The following is an 8529-nucleotide window of genomic DNA, read 5'->3' on the forward strand; positions in this document are numbered from 1 at the left end:
ACCGACACTCCGAAGAGTAACCCACCCAGACCCATTTCCCCTCTGACTAATCCACCGAATACTATGGGCACCTTTGCATAGCGAATTCATCTGACCTGCACATCTTTGTGACTGTGGGAGGAAACTGGAGCACCGGGAGGCAACCCATGCATACTCGGGGAGAATGTGCAAACTCTACACAGACTTTTGCCCGAAGCTGGAATCGAACCCTGGCGCTGTGAGGCAGCAGTGCTAACCACTGAGCCACCGTGCCGCCCAAATAAGTGCATTAATGAGATGAAATAAAATGCCATGATTTTAACTTTTATTTGAAAGAGAGCAATTCGGGCAGTCTTAGCACTTTGTCAGAAATGATCTGCATTATCAGGCAAAGGTCTGTCTTGTGTTCTGCCTTCAATGCCAACAGGAAAAGACAGGGTAGATAAAAATGACTGTTTGTACTGGTTGGAGATTCGGCAACTTGGGGACATTGTCTAAAACTTAGAGCTAAGCCATTCATGAGAGATCTTCAGAAGCATCTCCACACACACAGGATGGTTTGGAACTTGAAGGGGTTCGGAAAAGATTTACAAGGATGTTATTGTGATTGGAGGGTTTGAGCTATAGGGAAAGGCTGTTTGTTTTTTTCCCTTGAGAGTTGGAGGCTGAGTGATGACCTTAGAAATGTTTATACAATTATGAGGGACATAGATAAGATGAATAGCCAACGTCATTTCATCAGAGTAGGGAAGTACAAAACCAGAGAACATAGTTTTAAAGTGGAGAGAAAAGATTTAAGAGGGAACAGTGTGGCAAGCTTTTCATGCAATGAGTGGTCTGTGTATCGAGTGAGGTACCAGAGGAAGTAGTGGAGGTGGATACAATTACAGCATTTAAGAGACGTCTGGGTGGATAGATGAATAGGACACTTTAGAAAGATATGGGCCAAATGCTGGCAGATGAGACTAGATCAGTTTATGATATCTAGGTGGCACAGATGGTTTGGACCTGTTGTTTGTTGTCTGTGCTGTATCACTCTATGATGCTATGACATGGTAAATGGCTGGGGATGCTAGATCAGTTGCTAACTTTAAAATTCAGATTTTTTTTTCTTCAACGAAGGCATGAAGAGTTCTTGGCCAAAGTCAGGTTTCTGATTTTAGGCCTAGATCAGCTATAATCTCACAGATTGGCCAGGCAGGCCCGAAGGAGTGAATGGCCTACTCGTGTTTATATATTCCCATATATTTGTGGATAACGTCGATTTAGACTGTGTCTCACAATAGGATGCATGCATATCGGAAAAAAAAAAACAAATATATTTGTGTCGAATGTAGTGCATGTAGAATTGATATTTAAAGTCAATTTAAGGATATATTAATGTTTGGGAGGCCCTATTCCTGCTGCTAAGTAGTGTATAGTTTGTAGATGAGATTAAAACACTCATTTTATTTACTCATGGTGGTGCAAACAACAAATTTTGCTTGAGAAAAATGTTGATCAATCAGCTAAATCAAATCAAAGGGATGTGTTGTTCCACACGTACAAACTGTGACCATGCAGGTCTCAAGTATGAGCGAATAACAGATGATATATTGCACAGAGATGTTAATTTCTAGAGCACACACTCCTCAGTAGCACACACGCCACGTCCGATTAATAGAAGTTGTTAGGACGCAACTATGTCTATAATGACAGGTTTGAATCGTTGGAAAGTCAAATCCCTCGAACTCAGCACCGCCTTCCTAACCTGCAATCTTCTTCCCGACCTCTCCGCCCCCACCCCACCCCGGCCTATCACCCTCACCTTGACCTCCTTCCACCTATCGCATTTCCAACGCCCCTCCCCAAGTCCCTGCTCCCTACCTTTTATCTTAGCCTGCTGGACACACTTTCCTCATTCCTGAAGACGGGCTTATGCCCGAAACCTCGATTCTCCTGTTCCCTGGATGCTGCCTGACCTGCTGCGCTTTTCCAACAACACATTTTCAGCTCTGATCTCCAGCATCTGCAATCCTCACTTTCTCCTCCTAACTAGACTGCATCAACTTTCCTTTGAAAATCATGTGAAGAACCTTATCACCTAACTTCAGTCTTCCTGTTACCAAAACATATCTTTAATGACAATGAGTCTGCTCACTCGATCTCACTGTGACCCTGGTTTGGAAGGAACGCCTTCCATGCTCTGATCGCTTTGGAGTGACATTGAGGTGAACGCTGCTCCATAATATTCAGGTCTCAAGAGCAATTCATTGACCCTGTGTGCTTCCTGGCAGCAAGTGATATTTTTCTCTTGTAAATGATGTTTCCAGTCAGTGTTCTTCAGTACGTATGGGTCGGAGGAACCATCAGTATAGGCATTGTCTACTGCTCCTTCACCCAGGTTCCTGCTCCTCTCAGTCAGTTTTTATAATTAGTCTTATTCGTTGACTTTCACGTTTTATGTATAACTGTTTCCCTACAGCTGCTGTTAACGCTCATTTCCAAGTCTTCCAGGCTCCTATGAGCACGAACGCCCGAGTAGGTTCAAACGTTAACTACTATTGTACATTTCCCAGTTTTCAAGACAACTCCGATGTCAAGGTTGATTGGGGGCAACTTGGTGAAAATACATTTCTGCAAACAAACAGCAGGAAGGTATTTCTCCTGTTTAAACAAGGAGGCGGCTCCTTGCATCTCCTGAACGTTAGTGCACGCAATTCCAGGATATACATCTGCTGAGGGAAAACCCTGGGAAACAGCATTGTAAATGGAACTGGCTCAACGATGGAAGTATTGGGCAAGTGCTACTGGTTGAAGAGAGTAATTTGGAATATTTCATACATTAAAATTATTGCAGGTTAGTCTGAAGTTAATCTTCAACGTCCTGTACACTATTGGTTTTGAATTCACTATCAAAACTGTGCTAGGCGTTTTCTTCCCTGTTCGGATTAACTGATCGTAAAATATAATGGGTGTCAAACCTAAAATTTAAGAGAAGTTGTTACAATGACATCTGTATTGTTTAGTCATGGTAGCAAGAACCGATCTGCAATTTAATATGATCGGATTCATGCCAATGTTTTTTTAAGTGAAATGTTTGACAAACTAGCATCGAATAAAATCCGTAATTGCTTATGCACACCTGATATTTAATTGTTAGTTTATTTGTTCAAAGTTTGTGCGAAGATTTGTAGCTCGGGTGCTCGTTGTTGTGGTTCTGTTCGCCGAGCTGGAAGTTTTTGTTGCAAACGTTTCGTCCCCTGGCTAGGCGACATCATCAGTGCTTGGGAGCCTCCTGCGAAGCGCTTCTTTGATGTTTCCTCCGGTGTTTATAGTGGTCTGTCCCTGCCGCTTCCGGTTGTCAGTTTCAGCTGTCCGCTGTAGTGGTTGGTATATTGGGTCCAGGTCGATGTGTTTGTTTATGGTTTATTTGTTTAAAATACATAATTATTTATTTTTTTTGGGAATATGAATGGTAAATATTTCAGAATTCAAGCCCTGTGAGGTACGAGATCATCTCCATCCTGAATACGAGTTTAAGTTCTTCCCAATTCATTATGCTCGCTGCTTTTTGCTTCGGCATTGATACAACAACGAGAGGGTGGGGGGGGGGGGGGGGGGGTGCGGAGAGAGGAAAGAAGGTTTTTGCCAATATGCCGCACAGAAGGTTTCTGAATAACATTGCAGCCTTGTTAAGAGCAAGGTGCTGCCAGTGATAGAGGATCGGCTGATTTGCAGAAAGCAGAGATTTGGGATAAAAGGACCTTTTCCAGGACGGCAGCCAGTGACTAGTGGACCTTCGCACGAGCCATGTTTGAACCAAATCATTCATGTTTTATATTAACGATCTGGACAGGAGCAGTGTTGTTAGATTTGCAGATGACACGAAGATATGTGGAGGGATAGGTAGTGTTGAGAAGCATGAAGGCAGCAGAAGGACTTGGATAGGCTAGAAGAATGGCAAAGTAAGAGAAATATAATTGGGAAATGCACTTTCCTAGGAAGAATAGACGCATAGACTATTTTCTAAATGGGAAAACACTTCAGAAATCTGAAGCACAAAGGGACTTCAGTGTTCTAGTTCAGCATTCTCTTCAGGTTAATATGCAGGTTCAGTTGGGAATTAGATAGGCTCATGCAATATGAGCATTCATGACTAGAATACAAAAGAAGGGATGTGCTGCTGAGGTTATATAAGGCTCTGATCAGACTGCATTTGGAATATTGTTCACAGTTTTGGGCTCCACATCGAAGGAAGGATGTGATGGCATTGATGGGCTTCCAGAGGAGGTTTACAAGAATAATCCAAGTGATGCAGGAGCTGTTGAAGATTCTGAGTTTGTACAAAAGGTGTTTAGAAGGATGATGGGGGATTTCATTAAAACTTACAGAATACTGAGCCGAGATGGAGTGGATTTGGAGAACTTCCATTAATAAGAGAGTAAAGGAGCGCGCGCGGGGGGGGGGGGGGGGGGGGGTCCCTCAGGGTGAAGGGATGACCCTTTCAAACTAAGATGAAGAGAACTTTCTTCGTAGGGCGATGAATCTGTGGGACTCGTTGCCACCGGAAGTTGTGGAGGCAAAGTCATTGAGTGTACTTAAGACAGAATGACATAGGTTCTTGAGTAGCAAGGGGGTCAAAGATTAACGGGAGAAGGTGGGGGAAATGGGGTTGAGAAATATATCAGAAATATGACCGAATGGCTGAGCAGGCCCAATGGGCCAAGTAGTCTGATACTGCTCCTATAGTTTATACCCACCTCTGTTAGCAATTCCCACTTTGGAACAATTCATCTGCACTGTCAGAAAAGAACTGAAAATCTTCACAGTAAGTTAAAGTTATCAAAATAATCTTCAGTAGCCATGGTTTTTAAAAGTATATTGCAATCAATGTCATATTTAGGCAACAGCCTATTTGCGACTTTGCAATCCAATACATACTCTGTGTTAAACTGCAAAACGTATGTGCTAATGCAGAGACATAGCTAATATTTTCAATAATGACAAAGTTGTACGTTTCATACCATGAAATGTGAGATCTGTCTCTCTCCATAAATGCTACTGTATTGAAAACATTTGTTTTAGCATTTTCTCGTTTTATTTCAGATATCCAGCATCCACTAGATTTTCCTTTCTTATATTTTATATAGAATACTGTGCATTGTTCTGGAACATGCTGGATGCTTTTCAATGAACCACCAGAGAGAACTATGTTCCAGAAAATCCAGTTCTGGACCTGAAACATTCATTCTGCTTTCTCTCCACCGATGCTGCCAGATCTGCTGATTTACTCCAGCAATTTATATGTTTGTTGCAATTGTACAACAATATTCTTGATTCTTTTTCCACTGGGATACCTGCAAAATAACCTTTACCTAATGTAACGGTAAATGTGCTGTTACGTACCATTTCATGTGTCTTATTTTATAAGATATTACCTTCGAAATTTTCATTTATAACATTTTCTAATTTACACCAGATAATTTCACTTTTATGCTGCAATTGTTTGTCATTTTTGAATGAATTAAGTATTCATTAATCTGTAAAGAGGTTGACTGAAACAAAACTTTTTATACAAGAAAATATTAAGCATTTCATTTTAAGCCCTGTTGTTTTATGGTAAAATGTTTGCTATGCATTGACAGATTTACGTTTCTCCAATTTCACCATAATTTAATGTTGAATATGCATCTATGCAGCAACATGGATGAACTGTATTAATGTATGTTTTTAAAAATGGAGACTATTTACCACTTTAGTACGTTATTCTGATGATAAACCTATGCAAATTAGGCTATTATGTGAAAGTAATTAAATGCCTCTTTCGGAGGTTGGAACAGTTTTGTTCCCAATCCAATAAAATAAAAATAATGCAACACAATCATTTCAGTCAATTTATTCCAATGTAAATGAATGAGGTTCAGTAAAATAAATCGTCAAAAGTTTTTTTTGGAACTCACAAAATAAGTACAATTACCTTTTGACTATATGGTGAACAAAATGTTGTTGTAACTATTATATACCAAAAACACTAACTGCATCATATTGAAATATACCTAACATAATCATCTTCATCATTACTTTTTACATTCACATTGTGCACTTTCCAGCAGAATGCATCTAAATAACACTTCAGAGCAGGGACTCTGGTTCCCTCCCTGCCCCCAGCCTTTACCACTTAGCATTAGTCAAAGCGAAATGGGTCTGGGTGGGTTATTCTTTGGAGGATCGGTGTGAACTTATTGTGCTGAAAGGTCTGTTTCCACACTGTAGGGAATCTAATCTAAAAAAAGGACAAATTTCCATTCAAGACCAAATAACCTAAATGTTAAATCTTACTTGTTTGCCTTTTCTTCCTACAGTTTCTCCAACTGCGCTGCAGATTCTCTCCAGAGTATCTCCAAACTCCTCTCTTCTGGACATCATGTGTGAAACAAATGACTTTTATCCAGAGGCGATCATTCTCAAATGGTACAAAGATGGAACTGAAATCACAATCCGCTCAGAGACAAACAAAGAACTGAACATAAATGGGCTTTACAAGGTTTCCAACCTTTTGAAGTCCGTCCAGAGTGGAACTGTTTATACTTGTCAAGTATCTCATGTCACCCTCCAATGTCCAGCTAATGTGACATTTATTGATCCAATTTCTCACCAAGATACATTGCTTCACAGATATTACCAAACTGAGAGTTTTAAATTATATCATTAACATTAAGAGACTTGCTGGCATAGTGGTAAATAGTATTGGAACTTCAGCGTCCTGAATGACTAACGAACACCCGCTTGCTGATAATGTCATCTTTACTGCAGAGATCAGACACCACCTAAAATAACGATCACCGAAATTGGTGGAGGAAACTCAGCAGATCGGGCAGCATTTGTGGAGAGAAATTGAATTATCAGTTCAAGTCAGAACTGAAGAAGTCATGCTGGAACTCCAAATGGTTACTCTGTTTCTCTCTCCACAGACACGGCCAGACCTGCTGAGATTCTCCAGCATTCTCCATCATCATCCTCAGTAATATACTTTAATTCGATCGTTCAAGGAATTTCCCATTTACAGCACTTAAAATCACCATTTTATAATAAAAAATTAATATCTCTCTTCTGATTTGTTCGACCAAAAGGTGAAGAAGCTAAAGTTTCTAGTCACGTGCGAGCGTAGATCCTGAAACTATCTAATCGTTATTGTCTTGTTTTTTTTCCAGTTTTTTTGAATCCGTACACTATGGTTGTTCGGTGTGTACTGATTGTACTGGTCCTTCTGATCATCACTTGGATCCTTTTTCTTGCTTCCAGTCCTTTGAAAGATAAACCATTCATTCTTGACCAACGGGTCTGAGCTTAATTAAGGACAGGGCAAAGACAAACCAGAATCACAAAGGAAATTCAAGAATCACTGAAATTTCCGAAAGGCCACAGATGGACACTCAGTGTTGGTTTTGCCAACAATGAATAAACAAGTTTGAGCTATAGGGTGATGCTGACTAGCATGGAATCCTTTTCCCTCCAGACTCAAGGGCTAAGGGTTAACTTTATAAAGGTTTACAAAATCAATAGGGGCATGCATAGGGTGAATAGCCAAGGCCTTTTTCTCAGGGTGGGAGAATCGAAATCCAGAGGCATGCATTTAAGGTGAGAGGAGAAAGATTTAAAAGAAATCTGAGGGGTAACTTTTTAATCCAGAGGGTGGTGCATGTATAGAATGAGCTGCCAAAGGAGGTGATGAGGCAGGTACAGTTGCAATATTTAAAAGCTTATCACTATTTCTGTTTCCTCAAAAGAAGCCAAAGTTTGCTATAAAGTATTTGATAAAAAATAGTGGTCATATTAGATCAATGGCTTAATTGTCACTGCAACATGTCAATAGTCACTGCACCCGCATAGTCAAAGTGACACAGTCTTTTAGTCCAACTGTTGATATATTCCAAAACCGTCTTTACAGTATGTCCTGTGTTTGGTTCCCTAATTCAGTTTTCTGTCCAATGATGTGTAGTGTATGTGGATTAAAAAAAATCGGTAGATTTTCAAAATCCAACTAAAAATATGAATTCTCACATTCTAAAATACAATCTAATCACTTAAATGTGTACTGTTAGCAACAATATGAAAATATTCAAACCACCTGAGTCATTGTTGAGGCATTGTTTATAAGGAAGAGGTGGGTGGTTTTGCTGGAAATGTAAAAACGATTAGTTCGTGTTTTAGCTCCATAGGAACAATGCAATTGTTTTAGAGTGGATAAAGATGAGATTTGCCAGGCTATTGCCTGAAAGTTTAAGTCATGAGGAAGGTGGTGGTGTCATGCTAATCCAGAGTCCAAATCGGATGATCTAGACATATTGGTGTTAATCCCACAATGAGAGATGGTGAATTCTAAATTCAAATCTAATTTGGAAGTTTTTTTAAAAAAAGCTAGTACAAAGGCAACCATATCACCATTGACAATTGGGATAAAAACCCAGCTGGTTCACTAATGTTCTTTTGGGGAAGAAAATCTGTCATCCTCATCTAATCTGGCAATCATGTCACTCATATCAATGTGGTTGATTATTAACTGCCCTT

General features: G+C 40.0%; 1 pseudogene; it reads left to right on the forward strand.

Moving 5' to 3' along the window:
* Positions 1-1661: 1661 nt before the first annotated feature.
* Positions 1662-6673, forward strand: LOC148147445 (immunoglobulin lambda-1 light chain-like; annotated as a pseudogene).
* Positions 6674-8529: the final 1856 nt, after the last annotated feature.

This window comes from Chiloscyllium plagiosum, unplaced genomic scaffold (genome assembly GCF_037043375.1).
Source record: "Chiloscyllium plagiosum isolate Xiang-an unplaced genomic scaffold, Cpla_swu_hap1 HiC_scaffold_17, whole genome shotgun sequence".
Lineage (NCBI taxonomy): Eukaryota > Metazoa > Chordata > Chondrichthyes > Orectolobiformes > Hemiscylliidae > Chiloscyllium > Chiloscyllium plagiosum.